Genomic DNA, 16,682 nt, shown 5'->3' with positions numbered 1-16,682 from the left:
GTTTTCAGTCAGACCGAGTGCTGACATCTGGCAAGACGCTCCTCGGGGCGCGTCTTGCTTGGGCTTCTCTCCTGGAGGCGTTCAGTCAGACCGAGTGCTGACATGTGGTAAGACGCTCCTCGGGGCGCGTCTTGCTGGGGCTTCTCTCCTGGAGGCGCTCAGTCAGACCCAGTGATTACATGTGGCAAGACGCTCCTCGGGGCGCGTCTTGCTTGGGCCTCTCTCCTGGAGGCGCTCAGTCAGACCCAGTGGTGACATGTGGCAAGACGCTCCTCGGGGCGCGTCTTGCTTGGGCCTCTCTCCTGGAGGCGCTCAGTCAGACCCAGTGGTGACATGTGACAAGACGCTCCTCGGGGCGCGTCTTGCTTGGGCTTCTCTCATGGAGGCCCTCAGTCAGATCCATTGTTGATATGTGGCAAGACGCTCCTCGGGGCGCGTCTTGCTTGGGCCTCTCTCCTGGAGGAGCTCAGTCAGACCGAGTGCTGACATGTGGCAAGACGCTCCTCGGGGCGCGTCTTGCTTGGGCTTCTCTCCTGGAGGCCCTCAGTCAGACTCATTGTTGACATGTGGCAAGATGCTCCTCGGGGCGCGTCTTGCTTGGGGTCTCTCTCCTGGAGGCGCACAGTCAGACAGAGTGCTGACATGTGGCCAGACGCTCCTCGGGGCGCGTCTTGCTGGGGTCTCTCTCCTGGAGGCGCTCAGTCAGACCGAGTGCTGACATGTGGCAAGACGCTCCTCGGGGCGCGTCTTGCTTGGGCTTCTCTCCTGGAGGCCCTCAGTCAGACCCATTGTTTACATGTGGCAAGACGCTCCTCGGGGCGCATCTTGCTTGGGCCTCTCTCCTGGAGGCCCTCTGTCAGCCCCAGTGTTGACATGTGTCAAGACGCTCCTCGGGGCGAGTCTTGCTTGGGCCTCTCTCCTGGAGGTGGTCAGTCAGACCCAGTGCTGACATGTGGCAAGGAGCTCCTCGGGGCGCGTCTTGCTTGGGCTTCTCTCTTGGAGGCGTTCAGTCAGACCCATTGTTGACATGTGGTAAGACGCTCCTCGGGGCGTGTCTTGCTTGGGCCTCTCTCCTGGAGGCCCTCTGTCAGACCCATTGTTGACATGTGGCAAGACGCTCCTCGGGGCGCGTCTTGCTTGTGCCTCTCTCCTGGAGGCGCTCAGTCAGACCCAGTGGTGACATGTGGTAAGACGCTCCTCGGGGCGCGTCTTGCTGGGGCTTCTCTCCTGGAGGCCCTCTGTCAGCCCCAGTGTTGACATGAGTCAAGACGCTCCTCGGGGCGAGTCTTGCTTGGGCCTCTCTCCTGGAGGTGCTCAGTCAGACCCAGTGTTGACATGGTGCAAGAAGCTCCTCGGGGCGCGTCTTGCTTGGGCTTCTCTCTTGGAGGCCCTCAGTCAGACCCATTGTTGACATGTGGCAAGACGCTCCTCGGGGCGCGTCTTGCTTGGGCTTCTCTCCTGGAGGCGCTCAGTCAGACCGAGTGCTGACATAAGGCAAGACGCTCCTCGGGGCGCGTCTTGCTGGGGCCTCTCTCCTGGAGGCGCTCAGTCAGACCCAGTGCTTACATGTGGCAAGACGCTCCTCGGGTTGTGTCTTGCTGGGGCTTCTCTCCTGGAGGCGTTCAGTCAGACCGAGTGCTGACATGTGGCAAGGAGCTCCTCGGGGCGCGTCTTGCTTGGGCTTCTCTCCTGGAGGCGTTCAGTCAGACCCAGTGTTGACACGTGGCAAGACGCTCCTCGGGGCGTGTCTTGCTTGGGGCCTCTCTCCTGGAGGCGCACAGTCAGACAGAGTGCTGACATGTGGCCAGACGCTCCTCGGGGCGCGTCTTGCTTGGGCTTCTTTCCTGGAGGCCCTCAGTCAGACTCATTGTTGACATGTGGCAAGACGCTCCTCGGGGCGCGTCTTGCTTGGGCCTCTCTCCTGGAGGCGCACAGACAGACAGAGTGCTGACATGTGGCAAGACGCTCCTCGGGGCGCGTCTTGCTTGGGCTTCTCTCCTGGAGGCCCTAAGTTCAGACCCATTGTTGACATGTGGCAAGACGCTCCTCGGGGCGAGTCTTGCTTGGGCCTCTCTCCTGGAGGTGGTCAGTCAGACCCAGTGCTGACATGTGGCAAGGAGCTCCTCGGGGCGCGTCTTGCTTGGGCTTCTCTCTTGGAGGTGTTCAGTCAGACCCATTGTTGACATGTGGTAAGACGCTCCTCGGGGCGCGTCTTGCTTGGGCCTCTCTCCTGGAGGCCCTCTGTCAGACCCATTGTTGACATGTGACAAGACGCTCCTCGGGGCGCGTCTTGCTTGGGCCTCTCTCCTGGAGGCGCTCAGTCAGACCGAGTGCTGACATAAGGCAAGACGCTCCTCGGGGTGCGTCTTGCTGGGGCCTCTCTCCTGGAGGCGCTCAGTCAGACCCAGTGCTTACATGTGGCAAGACGCTCCTCGGGGCGCATCTTGCTGGGGCTTCTCTTCTGGAGGTGTTCAGTCAGACCGAGTGCTGACATGTGGCAAGACGCTCCTCGGGACGCGTCTTGCTTGGGCTTCTCTCCTGGAGGCCCTCAGTCAGACTCATTGTTGACATGTGGCAAGACGCTCCTCGGGGCGCGTCTTGCTTGGGCCTCTCTCCTGGAGGCGCTCAGTCAGACCCAGTGGTGACATGTGGCAAGACGCTCCTCGGGGCGCGTCTTGCTTGGGCCTCTCTCCTGGAGGCGCTCAGTCAGACCCAGTGGTGACATGTGACAAGACGCTCCTCGGGGCGGGTCTTGCTTGGGCTTCTCTCATGGAGGCCCTCAGTCAGATCCATTGTTGATATGTGGCAAGACGCTCCTCGGGGCGCGTCTTGCTTGGGCCTCTCTCCTGGAGGAGCTCAGTCAGACCGAGTGCTGACATGTGGCAAGACGCTCCTCGGGGCGCGTCTTGCTGGGGCTTCTCTCCTAGAGGCGTTCAGTCAGACCGAGTGCTGACATGTGGCAAGACGCTCCTCGGGGCGCGTCTTGCTTGGGCTTCTCTCCTGGAGGCCCTCAGTCAGACTCATTGTTGACATGTGGCAAGACGCTCCTCGGGTTGTGTCTTGCTGGGGCTTCTCTCCTGGAGGCGTTCAGTCAGACCGAGTGCTGACATGTGGCAAGGAGCTCCTCGGGGCGCGTCTTGCTTGGGCTTCTCTCCTGGAGGCGTTCAGTCAGACCCAGTGTTGACACGTGGCAAGACGCTCCTCGGGGCGTGTCTTGCTTGGGGCCTCTCTCCTGGAGGCGCACAGTCAGACAGAGTGCTGACATGTGGCCAGACGCTCCTCGGGGCGCGTCTTGCTTGGGCTTCTTTCCTGGAGGCCCTCAGTCAGACTCATTGTTGACATGTGGCAAGACGCTCCTCGGGGCGCGTCTTGCTTGGGCCTCTCTCCTGGAGGCGCACAGACAGACAGAGTGCTGACATGTGGCAAGACGCTCCTCGGGGCGCGTCTTGCTTGGGCTTCTCTCCTGGAGGCCCTAAGTTCAGACCCATTGTTGACATGTGGCAAGACGCTCCTCGGGGCGAGTCTTGCTTGGGCCTCTCTCCTGGAGGTGGTCAGTCAGACCCAGTGCTGACATGTGGCAAGGAGCTCCTCGGGGCGCGTCTTGCTTGGGCTTCTCTCTTGGAGGCGTTCAGTCAGACCCATTGTTGACATGTGGTAAGACGCTCCTCGGGGCGCGTCTTGCTTGGGCCTCTCTCCTGGAGGCCCTCTGTCAGACCCATTGTTGACATGTGGCAAGACGCTCCTCGGGGCGCGTCTTGCTGGGGTCTCTCTCCTGGAGGCCTCTCTCCTGGAGGCGCTCAGTCAGACCCAGTGCTTACATGTGGCAAGACGCTCCTCGGGTTGTGTCTTGCTGGGGCTTCTCTCCTGGAGGCGTTCAGTCAGACCGAGTGCTGACATGTGGCAAGGAGCTCCTCGGGGCGCGTCTTGCTTAGGCTTCTCTCCTGGAGGCGTTCAGTCAGACCCAGTGTTGACACGTGGCAAGACGCTCCTCGGGGCGTGTCTTGCTTGGGGCCTCTCTCCTGGAGGCGCACAGTCAGACAGAGTGCTGACATGTGGCCAGACGCTCCTCGGGGCGCGTCTTGCTTGGGCTTCTTTCCTGGAGGCCCTCAGTCAGACTCATTGTTGACATGTGGCAAGACGCTCCTCGGGGCGCGTCTTGCTTGGGCCTCTCTCCTGGAGGCGCACAGACAGACAGAGTGCTGACATGTGGCAAGACGCTCCTCGGGGCGCGTCTTGCTTGGGCTTCTCTCCTGGAGGCCCTAAGTTCAGACCCATTGTTGACATGTGGCAAGACGCTCCTCGGGGCGAGTCTTGCTTGGGCCTCTCTCCTGGAGGTGGTCAGTCAGACCCAGTGCTGACATGTGGCAAGGAGCTCCTCGGGGCGCGTCTTGCTTGGGCTTCTCTCTTGGAGGTGTTCAGTCAGACCCATTGTTGACATGTGGTAAGACGCTCCTCGGGGCGCGTCTTGCTTGGGCCTATCTCCTGGAGGCCCTCTGTCAGACCCATTGTTGACATGTGGCAAGACGCTCCTCGGGGCGCGTCTTGCTTGGGCCTCTCTCCTGGAGGCGCTCAGTCAGACCGAGTGCTGACATAAGGCAAGACGCTCCTCGGGGTGCGTCTTGCTGGGGCCTCTCTCCTGGAGGCGCTCAGTCAGACCCAGTGCTTACATGTGGCAAGACGCTCCTCGGGGCGCATCTTGCTGGGGCTTCTCTTCTGGAGGTGTTCAGTCAGACCGAGTGCTGACATGTGGCAAGACGCTCCTCGGGACGCGTCTTGCTTGGGCTTCTCTCCTGGAGGCCCTCAGTCAGACTCATTGTTGACATGTGGCAAGACGCTCCTCGGGGCGCGTCTTGCTTGGGCCTCTCTCCTGGAGGCGCTCAGTCAGACCCAGTGGTGACATGTGGCAAGACGCTCCTCGGGGCGCGTCTTGCTTGGGCCTCTCTCCTGGAGGCGCTCAGTCAGACCCAGTGGTGACATGTGACAAGACGCTCCTCGGGGCGCGTCTTGCTTGGGCTTCTCTCATGGAGGCCCTCAGTCAGATCCATTGTTGATATGTGGCAAGACGCTCCTCGGGGCGCGTCTTGCTTGGGCCTCTCTCCTGGAGGAGCTCAGTCAGACCGAGTGCTGACATGTGGCAAGACGCTCCTCGGGGCGCGTCTTGCTGGGGCTTCTCTCCTAGAGGCGTTCAGTCAGACCGAGTGCTGACATGTGGCAAGACGCTCCTCGGGGCGCGTCTTGCTTGGGCTTCTCTCCTGGAGGCCCTCAGTCAGACTCATTGTTGACATGTGGCAAGACGCTCCTCGGGTTGTGTCTTGCTGGGGCTTCTCTCCTGGAGGCGTTCAGTCAGACCGAGTGCTGACATGTGGCAAGGAGCTCCTCGGGGCGCGTCTTGCTTGGGCTTCTCTCCTGGAGGCGTTCAGTCAGACCCAGTGTTGACACGTGGCAAGACGCTCCTCGGGGCGTGTCTTGCTTGGGGCCTCTCTCCTGGAGGCGCACAGTCAGACAGAGTGCTGACATGTGGCCAGACGCTCCTCGGGGCGCGTCTTGCTTGGGCTTCTTTCCTGGAGGCCCTCAGTCAGACTCATTGTTGACATGTGGCAAGACGCTCCTCGGGGCGCGTCTTGCTTGGGCCTCTCTCCTGGAGGCGCACAGACAGACAGAGTGCTGACATGTGGCAAGACGCTCCTCGGGGCGCGTCTTGCTTGGGCTTCTCTCCTGGAGGCCCTAAGTTCAGACCCATTGTTGACATGTGGCAAGACGCTCCTCGGGGCGAGTCTTGCTTGGGCCTCTCTCCTGGAGGTGGTCAGTCAGACCCAGTGCTGACATGTGGCAAGGAGCTCCTCGGGGCGCGTCTTGCTTGGGCTTCTCTCTTGGAGGCGTTCAGTCAGACCCATTGTTGACATGTGGTAAGACGCTCCTCGGGGCGCGTCTTGCTTGGGCCTCTCTCCTGGAGGCCCTCTGTCAGACCCATTGTTGACATGTGGCAAGACGCTCCTCGGGGCGCGTCTTGCTTGGGCCTCTCTCCTGGAGGCGCTCAGTCAGACCGAGTGCTGACATAAGGCAAGACGCTCCTCGGGGCGCGTCTTGCTGGGGCCTCTCTCCTGGAGGCGCTCAGTCAGACCCAGTGCTTACATGTGGCAAGACGCTCCTCGGGGCGCGTCTTGCTGGGGCTTCTCTTCTGGAGGCGTTCAGTCAGACCGAGTGCTGACATGTGGCAAGACGCTCCTCGGGACGCGTCTTGCTTGGGCTTCTCTCCTGGAGGCCCTCAGTCAGACTCATTGTTGACATGTGGCAAGACGCTCCTCGGGCAACGTCTTGCTTGGGCCTCTCTCCTGGAGGCGCTCAGTCAGACCCAGTGGTGACATGTGGCAAGACGCTCCTCGGGGCGCGTCTTGCTTGGGCCTCTCTCCTGGAGGCGCTCAGTCAGACCCAGTGGTGACATGTGACAAGACGCTCCTCGGGGCGCGTCTTGCTTGGGCTTCTCTCATGGAGGCCCTCAGTCAGATCCATTGTTGATATGTGGCAAGACGCTCCTCGGGGCGCGTCTTGCTTGGGCCTCTCTCCTGGAGGAGCTCAGTCAGACCGAGTGCTGACATGTGGCAAGACGCTCCTCGGGGCGCATCTTGCTGGGGCTTCTCTCCTAGAGGCGTTCTGTCAGACCGAGTGCTGACATGTGGCAAGACGCTCCTCGGGGCGCGTCTTGCTGGGGCCTCTCTCCTGGAGGCGCTCAGTCAGACCGAGTGCTGACATGTGGCAAGACGCTCCTCGGGGCGCGTCTTGCTTGGGCTTCTCTCCTGGAGGCCCTCAGTCAGACTCATTGTTGACATGTGGCCAGACGCTCCTCGGGGCGCGTCTTGCTGGGGCCTCTCTCCTGGAGGCGCTCAGTCAGACCGAGTGCTGACATGTGGCAAGACGCTCCTCGGGGCGCGTCTTGCTTGGGCTTCTCTCCTGGAGGCCCTCAGTCAGACCCATTGTTTACATGTGGCAAGACGCTCCTCGGGGCGCATCTTGCTTGGGCCTCTCTCCTGGAGGCCCTCTGTCAGCCCCAGTGTTGACATGTGTCAAGACGCTCCTCGGGGCGAGTCTTGCTTGGGCCTCTCTCCTGGAGGTGGTCAGTCAGACCCAGTGATGACATGTGGCAAGGAGCTCCTCGGGGCGCGTCTTGCTTGGGCTTCTCTCCTGGAGGCGTTCAGTCAGACCCAGTGTTGACACGTGGCAAGACGCTCCTCGGGGCGTGTCTTGCTTGGGGCCTCTCTCCTGGAGGCGCACAGTCAGACAGAGTGCTGACATGTGGCCAGACGCTCCTTGGGGCGCGTCTTGCTTGGGCTTCTTTCCTGGAGGCCCTCAGTCAGACTCATTGTTGACATGTGGCAAGATGCTCCTCGGGGCGCGTCTTGCTTGGGCCTCTCTCCTGGAGGCGCACAGACAGACAGAGTGCTGACATGTGGCAAGACGCTCCGCGGGGCGCGTCTTGCTTGGGCTTCTCTCCTGGAGGCCCTAAGTTCAGACCCATTGTTGACATGTGGCAAGACGCTCCTCGGGGCGAGTCTTGCTTGGGCCTCTCTCCTGGAGGTGGTCAGTCAGACCCAGTGCTGACATGTGGCAAGGAGCTCCTCGGGGCGCTACTTGCTTGGGCTTCTCTCTTGGAGGCGTTCAGTCAGACCCATTGTTGACATGTGGTAAGACGCTCCTCGGGGCGCGTCTTGCTTGGGCCTCTCTCCTGGAGGCCCTCTGTCAGACCCATTGTTGACATGTGGCAAGACGCTCCTCGGGGCGCGTCTTGCTTGGGCCTCTCTCCTGGAGGCGCTCAGTCAGACCGAGTGCTGACATAAGGCAAGACGCTCCTCGGGGCGCGTCTTGCTGGGGCCTCTCTCCTGGAGGCGCTCAGTCAGACCCAGTGCTTACATGTGGCAAGACGCTCCTCGGGGCGCGTCTTGCTGGGGCTTCTCTTCTGGAGGCGTTCAGTCAGACCGAGTGCTGACATGTGGCAAGACGCTCCTCGGGACGCGTCTTGCTTGGGCTTCTCTCCTGGAGGCCCTCAGTCAGACTCATTGTTGACATGTGGCAAGACGCTCCTCGGGGCGCGTCTTGCTTGGGCCTCTCTCCTGGAGGCGCTCAGTCAGACCCAGTGGTGACATGTGGCAAGACGCTCCTCGGGGCGCGTCTTGCTTAGGCTTCTCTCATGGAGGCCCTCAGTCAGATCCATTGTTGATATGTGGCAAGACGCTCCTCGGGGCGCGTCTTGCTTTGGCCTCTCTCCTGGAGGAGCTCAGTCAGACCGAGTGCTGACATGTGGCAAGACCCTCCTCGGGGCGCGTCTTGCTGGGGCTTCTCTCCTAGAGGCGTTCAGTCAGACCGAGTGCTGACATGTGGCAAGACGCTCCTCGGGGCGCGTCTTGCTGGGGCCTCTCTCCTGGAGGCGCTCAGTCAGACCGAGTGCTGACATGTGGCAAGACGCTCCTCGGGGCGCGTCTTGCTTGGGCTTCTCTCCTGGAGGCCCTCAGTCAGACTCATTGTTGACATGTGGCCAGACGCTCCTCGGGGCGCGTCTTGCTGGGGCCTCTCTCCAGGAGGCGCTCAGTCAGACCGAGTGCTGACATGTGGCAAGACGCTCCTCGGGGCGCGTCTTGCTTGGGCTTCTCTCCTGGAGGCCCTCAGTCAGACCCATTGTTTACATGTGGCAAGACGCTCCTCGGGGCGCATCTTGCTTGGGCCTCTCTCCTGGAGGCCCTCTGTCAGCCCCAGTGTTGACATGTGTCAAGACGCTCCTCGGGGCGAGTCTTGCTTGGGCCTCTCTCCTGGAGGTGGTCAGTCAGACCCAGTGCTGACATGTGGCAAGGAGCTCCTCGGGGCGCGTCTTGCTTGAGCTTCTCTCTTGGAGGCGTTCAGTCAGACCCATTGTTGACATGTGGTAAGACGCTCCTCGGGGCGCGTCTTGCTTGGGCCTTTCTCCTGGAGGCCCTCTGTCAGACCCAGTGTTGACATGGTGCAAGAAGCTCCTCGGGGCGCGTCTTGCTTGGGCTTCTCTCTTGGAGGCCCTCAGTCAGACCCATTGTTGACATGTGGCAAGACGCTCCTCGGGACGCGTCTTGCTTGGGCTTCTCTCCTGGAGGCCCTCAGTCAGACTCATTGTTGACATGTGGCAAGACGCTCCTCGGGCAACGTCTTGCTTGGGCCTCTCTCCTGGAGGCGCTCAGTCAGACCCAGTGGTGACATGTGGCAAGACGCTCCTCGGGGCGCGTCTTGCTTGGGCCTCTCTCCTGGAGGCGCTCAGTCAGACCCAGTGGTGACATGTGACAAGACGCTCCTCGGGGCGCGTCTTGCTTGGGCTTCTCTCATGGAGGCCCTCAGTCAGATCCATTGTTGATATGTGGCAAGACGCTCCTCGGGGCGCGTCTTGCTTGGGCCTCTCTCCTGGAGGAGCTCAGTCAGACCGAGTGCTGACATGTGGCAAGACGCTCCTCGGGGCGCATCTTGCTGGGGCTTCTCTCCTAGAGGCGTTCTGTCAGACCGAGTGCTGACATGTGGCAAGACGCTCCTCGGGGCGCGTCTTGCTGGGGCCTCTCTCCTGGAGGCGCTCAGTCAGACCGAGTGCTGACATGTGGCAAGACGCTCCTCGGGGCGCGTCTTGCTTGGGCTTCTCTCCTGGAGGCCCTCAGTCAGACTCATTGTTGACATGTGGCCAGACGCTCCTCGGGGCGCGTCTTGCTGGGGCCTCTCTCCTGGAGGCGCTCAGTCAGACCGAGTGCTGACATGTGGCAAGACGCTCCTCGGGGCGCGTCTTGCTTGGGCTTCTCTCCTGGAGGCCCTCAGTCAGACCCATTGTTTACATGTGGCAAGACGCTCCTCGGGGCGCATCTTGCTTGGGCCTCTCTCCTGGAGGCCCTCTGTCAGCCCCAGTGTTGACATGTGTCAAGACGCTCCTCGGGGCGAGTCTTGCTTGGGCCTCTCTCCTGGAGGTGGTCAGTCAGACCCAGTGATGACATGTGGCAAGGAGCTCCTCGGGGCGCGTCTTGCTTGGGCTTCTCTCCTGGAGGCGTTCAGTCAGACCCAGTGTTGACACGTGGCAAGACGCTCCTCGGGGCGTGTCTTGCTTGGGGCCTCTCTCCTGGAGGCGCACAGTCAGACAGAGTGCTGACATGTGGCCAGACGCTCCTTGGGGCGCGTCTTGCTTGGGCTTCTTTCCTGGAGGCCCTCAGTCAGACTCATTGTTGACATGTGGCAAGATGCTCCTCGGGGCGCGTCTTGCTTGGGCCTCTCTCCTGGAGGCGCACAGACAGACAGAGTGCTGACATGTGGCAAGACGCTCCGCGGGGCGCGTCTTGCTTGGGCTTCTCTCCTGGAGGCCCTAAGTTCAGACCCATTGTTGACATGTGGCAAGACGCTCCTCGGGGCGAGTCTTGCTTGGGCCTCTCTCCTGGAGGTGGTCAGTCAGACCCAGTGCTGACATGTGGCAAGGAGCTCCTCGGGGCGCTACTTGCTTGGGCTTCTCTCTTGGAGGCGTTCAGTCAGACCCATTGTTGACATGTGGTAAGACGCTCCTCGGGGCGCGTCTTGCTTGGGCCTCTCTCCTGGAGGCCCTCTGTCAGACCCATTGTTGACATGTGGCAAGACGCTCCTCGGGGCGCGTCTTGCTTGGGCCTCTCTCCTGGAGGCGCTCAGTCAGACCGAGTGCTGACATAAGGCAAGACGCTCCTCGGGGCGCGTCTTGCTGGGGCCTCTCTCCTGGAGGCGCTCAGTCAGACCCAGTGCTTACATGTGGCAAGACGCTCCTCGGGGCGCGTCTTGCTGGGGCTTCTCTTCTGGAGGCGTTCAGTCAGACCGAGTGCTGACATGTGGCAAGACGCTCCTCGGGACGCGTCTTGCTTGGGCTTCTCTCCTGGAGGCCCTCAGTCAGACTCATTGTTGACATGTGGCAAGACGCTCCTCGGGGCGCGTCTTGCTTGGGCCTCTCTCCTGGAGGCGCTCAGTCAGACCCAGTGGTGACATGTGGCAAGACGCTCCTCGGGGCGCGTCTTGCTTAGGCTTCTCTCATGGAGGCCCTCAGTCAGATCCATTGTTGATATGTGGCAAGACGCTCCTCGGGGCGCGTCTTGCTTTGGCCTCTCTCCTGGAGGAGCTCAGTCAGACCGAGTGCTGACATGTGGCAAGACCCTCCTCGGGGCGCGTCTTGCTGGGGCTTCTCTCCTAGAGGCGTTCAGTCAGACCGAGTGCTGACATGTGGCAAGACGCTCCTCGGGGCGCGTCTTGCTGGGGCCTCTCTCCTGGAGGCGCTCAGTCAGACCGAGTGCTGACATGTGGCAAGACGCTCCTCGGGGCGCGTCTTGCTTGGGCTTCTCTCCTGGAGGCCCTCAGTCAGACTCATTGTTGACATGTGGCCAGACGCTCCTCGGGGCGCGTCTTGCTGGGGCCTCTCTCCAGGAGGCGCTCAGTCAGACCGAGTGCTGACATGTGGCAAGACGCTCCTCGGGGCGCGTCTTGCTTGGGCTTCTCTCCTGGAGGCCCTCAGTCAGACCCATTGTTTACATGTGGCAAGACGCTCCTCGGGGCGCATCTTGCTTGGGCCTCTCTCCTGGAGGCCCTCTGTCAGCCCCAGTGTTGACATGTGTCAAGACGCTCCTCGGGGCGAGTCTTGCTTGGGCCTCTCTCCTGGAGGTGGTCAGTCAGACCCAGTGCTGACATGTGGCAAGGAGCTCCTCGGGGCGCGTCTTGCTTGAGCTTCTCTCTTGGAGGCGTTCAGTCAGACCCATTGTTGACATGTGGTAAGACGCTCCTCGGGGCGCGTCTTGCTTGGGCCTTTCTCCTGGAGGCCCTCTGTCAGACCCAGTGTTGACATGGTGCAAGAAGCTCCTCGGGGCGCGTCTTGCTTGGGCTTCTCTCTTGGAGGCCCTCAGTCAGACCCATTGTTGACATGTGGCAAGACGCTCCTCGGGGCGCGTCTTGCTTGGGCTTCTCTCCTGGAGGCCCTCAGTCAGACCCATTGTTGACATGTGGCAAGACGCTCCTCGGGGCGCGTCTTGCTAGGGCCTCTCTCCTGGAGGCGCTCAGTCAGACCGAGTGCTGACATAAGGCAAGACGCTCCTCGGGGCGCGTCTTGCTGGGGCCTCTCTCCTGGAGGCGCTCAGTCAGACCCAGTGCTTACATGTGGCAAGACGCTCCTCGGGGTGTGTCTTGCTGGGGCTTCTCTCCTGGAGGCGTTCAGTCAGACCGAGTGCTGACATGTGGCAAGGAGCTCCTCGGGGCGCGTCTTGCTTGGGCTTCTCTCCTGGAGGCGTTCAGTTAGACCCAGTGTTGACACGTGGCAAGACGCTCCTCGGGGCGCGTCTTGCTTGGGGCCTCTCTCCTGGAGGCGCACAGTCAGACAGAGTGCTGACATGTGGCCAGACACTCCTCGGGGCGCGTCTTGCTGGGGCTTCTCTCCTGGAGGCGCTCAGTCAGACCCAGTGTTGACATGTGACAAGACGCTCCTCGGGGCGCGTCTTGCTGGGGCTTCTCTCCTGGAGGCGTTCAGTCAGACCGAGTGCTGACATGTGGCAAGACGCTCCTCGGGGCGCGTCTTGCTTGGGCTTCTCTCCTGGAGGCCCTCAGTCAGACTCATTGTTGACATGTGGCAAGACGCTCCTCTGGGCGCGTCTTGCTTGGGCCTCTCTCCTGGAGGCGCACAGACAGACAGAGTGCTGACATGTGGCAAGACGCTCCTCGGGGCGCGTCTTGCTTGGGCCTCTCTCCTGGAGGCCCTCTGTCAGACCCAGTGTTGACATGGTGCAAGAAGCTCCTCGGGGCGCGTCTTGCTTGGGCTTCTCTCTTGGAGGCGTTCAGTCAGACCCATTGTTGACATGTGGTAAGACGCTCCTCGGGGCGCGTCTTGCTTGGGCCTCTCTCCTGGAGGCCCTCTGTCAGACCCATTGTTGACATGTGGCAAGACGCTCCTCGGGGCGCGTCTTTCTTGGGCCTCTCTCCTGGAGGCGCTCAGTCAGACCGAGTGCTGACATAAGGCAAGACGCTCCTCGGGGCGCGTCTTGCTGGGGCCTCTCTCCTGGAGGCGCTCAGTCAGACCCAGTGCTTACATGTGGCAAGACGCTCCTCGGGGCGTGTCTTGCTGGGGCTTCTCTCCTGGAGGCGTTCAGTCAGACCGAGTGCTGACATGTGGTAAGAAGCTCCTCGGGGCGCGTCTTGCTGGGGCTTCTCTCCTGGAGGCGCTCAGTCAGACCCAGTGCTTACATGTGGCAAGACGCTCCTCGGGGCGCGTCTTGCTTGGGCCTCTCTCCTGGAGGCGCTCAGTCAGACCCAGTGCTGACATGTGGCAAGACGCTCCTCGGGGCGCGTCTTGCTTGGGCCTCTCTCCTGGAGACGCTCAGTCAGACCCAGTGTTGACACGTGGCAAGACGCTCCTCGGGGCGCGTCTTTCTTGGGCCTCTCTCCTGGATGCCCTCTGTCAGCCCCAGTGTTGACATGTGGCAAGACGCTCCTCGGGGCGCGTCTTGCTTGGGCCTCTCTCCTGGAGGTGCTCAGTCAGACCGAGTGCTGACATAAGGCAAGACGCTCCTCGGGGCGCGTCTTGCTGGGGCCTCTCTCCTGGAGGCGCTCAGTCAGACCCAGTGCTTACATGTGGCAAGACGCTCCTCGGGGCGTGTCTTGCTGGGGCTTCTCTCCTGGAGGCGTTCAGTCAGACCGAGTGCTGACATCTGGCAAGACGCTCCTCGGGGGCGTCTTGCTTGGGCTTCTCTCCTGGAGGCGTTCAGTCAGACCGAGTGCTGACATGTGGTAAGACGCTCCTCGGGGCGCGTCTTGCTGGGGCTTCTCTCCTGGAGGCGCTCAGTCAGACCCATTGCTTACATGTGGCAAGACGCTCCTCGGGGCGCGTCTTGCTTGGGCCTCTCTCCTGGAGGCGCTCAGTCAGACCCAGTGCTGACATGTGGCAAGACGCTCCTCGGGGCGCGTCTTGCTTGGGCCTCTCTCCTGGAGACGCTCAGTCAGACCCAGTGTTGACACGTGGCAAGACGCTCCTCGGGGCACGTCTTGCTTGGGCCTCTCTCCTGGAGGCGCTCAGTCAGACCCAGTGGTGACATGTGGCAAGACGCTCCTTGGGGCGCGTCTTGCTTGGGCTTCTCTCATGGAGGCCCTCAGTCAGACCCATTGCTGATATGTGGCAAGACGCTCCTCGGGGCGCGTCTTGCTTGGGCCTCTCTCCTGGAGGCGCTCAGTCAGACCGAGTGCTGACATGTGGCAAGACGCTCCTCGGGGCGCGTCTTGCTTGGGCTTCTCTCCTGGAGGCCCTCAGTCAGACCCATTGTTTACATGTGGCAAGACGCTCCTTTGGGCGCATCTTGCTTGGGCTTCTCTCCTGGAGGCCCTCAGTCAGACCCATTGTTGACATGTGGCAAGACGCTCCTCGGGGCGCGTCTTGCTGGGGCTTCTCTTCTGGAGGCCCTCAGTCAGACTCATTGTTGACATGTGGCAAGACGCTCCTCGGGGCGCGTCTTGCTTGGGCCTCTCTCCTGGAGGCGCTCAGTCAGACCGAGTGCTTACATGTGGCAAGACGCTCCTCGGGGCGCGTCTTGCTTGGGCTTCTCTCTTGGAGGCGTTCATTCAGACCCATTGTTGACATGTGGTAAGACGCTCCTCGGGGCGCGTCTTGCTTGGGCCTCTCTCCTGGAGGCCCTCTGTTAGACCCAATTTTGACATGTGGCAAGACGCTCCTCGGGGCGCGTCTTGCTTGGGCCTCTCTCCTGGAGGCGCTCAGTCAGACCCAGTGGTGACATGTGGTAAGACGCTCCTCGGGGCGCGTCTTGCTGGGGCTTCTCTCCTGGAGGCCCTCTGTCAGCCCCAGTGTTGACATGAGTCAAGACGCTCCTCGGGGCGAGTCTTGCTTGGGCCTCTCTCCTGGAGGTGCTCAGTCAGACCCAGTGTTGACATGGTGCAAGAAGCTCCTCGGGGCGCGTCTTGCTTGGGCTTCTCTCTTGGAGGCCCTCAGTCAGACCCATTGTTGACATGTGGCAAGACGCTCCTCGGGGCGCGTCTTGCTTGGGCCTCTCTCCTGGAGGAGCTCAGTCAGACCGAGTGCTGACATGTGGCAAGGAGCTCCTCGGGGCGCGTCTTGCTTGGGCTTCTCTCCTGGAGGCGTTCAGTTAGACCCAGTGTTGACACGTGGCAAGACTCTCCTCGGGGCGCGTCTTGCTTGGGGCCTCTCTCCTGGAGGCGCACAGTCAGACAGAGTGCTGACATGTGGCCAGACACTCCTCGGGGCACGTCTTGCTGGGGCTTCTCTCCTGGAGGTGCTCAGTCAGACCCAGTGTTGACATGTGACAAGACGCTCCTCGGGGCGCGTCTTGCTGGGGCTTCTCTCCTGGAGGCGTTCAGTCAGACCGAGTGCTGACATGTGGCAAGACGCTCCTCGGGGCGCGTCTTGCTTGGGCTTCTCTCCTGGAGGCCCTCAGTCAGACTCATTGTTGACATGTGGCAAGACGCTCCTCTGGGCGCGTCTTGCTTGGGCCTCCCTCCTGGAGGCGCACAGACAGACAGAGTGCTGACATGTGGCAAGACGCTCCTCGGGGCGCGTCTTGCTTGGGCCTCTCTCCTGGAGGCCCTCTGTCAGACCCAGTGTTGACATGGTGCAAGAAGCTCCTCGGGGCGCGTCTTGCTTGGGCTTCTCTCTTGGAGGCGTTCAGTCAGACCCATTGTTGACATGTGGTAAGACGCTCCTCGGGGCGCGTCTTGCTTGGGCCTCTCTCCTGGAGGCCCTCTGTCAGACCCATTGTTGACATGTGGCAAGACGCTCCTCGGGGCGCGTCTTTCTTGGGCCTCTCTCCTGGAGGCGCTCAGTCAGACCGAGTGCTGACATAAGGCAAGACGCTCCTCGGGGCGCGTCTTGCTGGGGCCTCTCTCCTGGAGGCGCTCAGTCAGACCCAGTGCTTACATGTGGCAAGACGCTCCTCGGGGCGTGTCTTGCTGGGGCTTCTCTCCTGGAGGCGTTCAGTCAGACCGAGTGCTGACATGTGGTAAGACGCTCCTCGGGGCGCGTCTTGCTGGGGCTTCTCTCCTGGAGGCGCTCAGTCAGACCCAGTGCTTACATGTGGCAAGACGCTCCTCGGGGCGCGTCTTGCTTGGGCCTCTCTCCTGGAGGCGCTCAGTCAGACCCAGTGCTGACATGTGGCAAGACGCTCCTCGGGGCGCGTCTTGCTTGGGCCTCTCTCCTGGAGACGCTCAGTCAGACCCAGTGTTGACACGTGGCAAGACGCTCCTCGGGGCGCGTCTTTCTTGGGCCTCTCTCCTGGATGCCCTCTGTCAGCCCCAGTGTTGACATGTGGCAAGACGCTCCTCGGGGCGCGTCTTGCTTGGGCCTCTCTCCTGGAGGTGCTCAGTCAGACCGAGTGCTGACATAAGGCAAGACGCTCCTCGGGGCGCGTCTTGCTGGGGCCTCTCTCCTGGAGGCGCTCAGTCAGACCCAGTGCTTACATGTGGCAAAACGCTCCTCGGGGCGTGTCTTGCTGGGGCTTCTCTCCTGGAGGCGTTCAGTCAGACCGAGTGCTGACATCTGGCAAGACGCTCCTCGGGGGCGTCTTGCTTGGGCTTCTCTCCTGGAGGCGTTCAGTCAGACCGAGTGCTGACATGTGGTAAGACGCTCCTCGGGGCGCGTCTTGCTGGGGCTTCTCTCCTGGAGGCGCTCAGTCAGACCCAGTGCT

The sequence above is a fragment of the Nothobranchius furzeri genome, chromosome 16, assembly GCF_043380555.1.
Source record: "Nothobranchius furzeri strain GRZ-AD chromosome 16, NfurGRZ-RIMD1, whole genome shotgun sequence".
In the NCBI taxonomy this organism is placed as follows: domain Eukaryota; kingdom Metazoa; phylum Chordata; class Actinopteri; order Cyprinodontiformes; family Nothobranchiidae; genus Nothobranchius; species Nothobranchius furzeri.
This window is presented reverse-complemented; position numbering follows the sequence as displayed.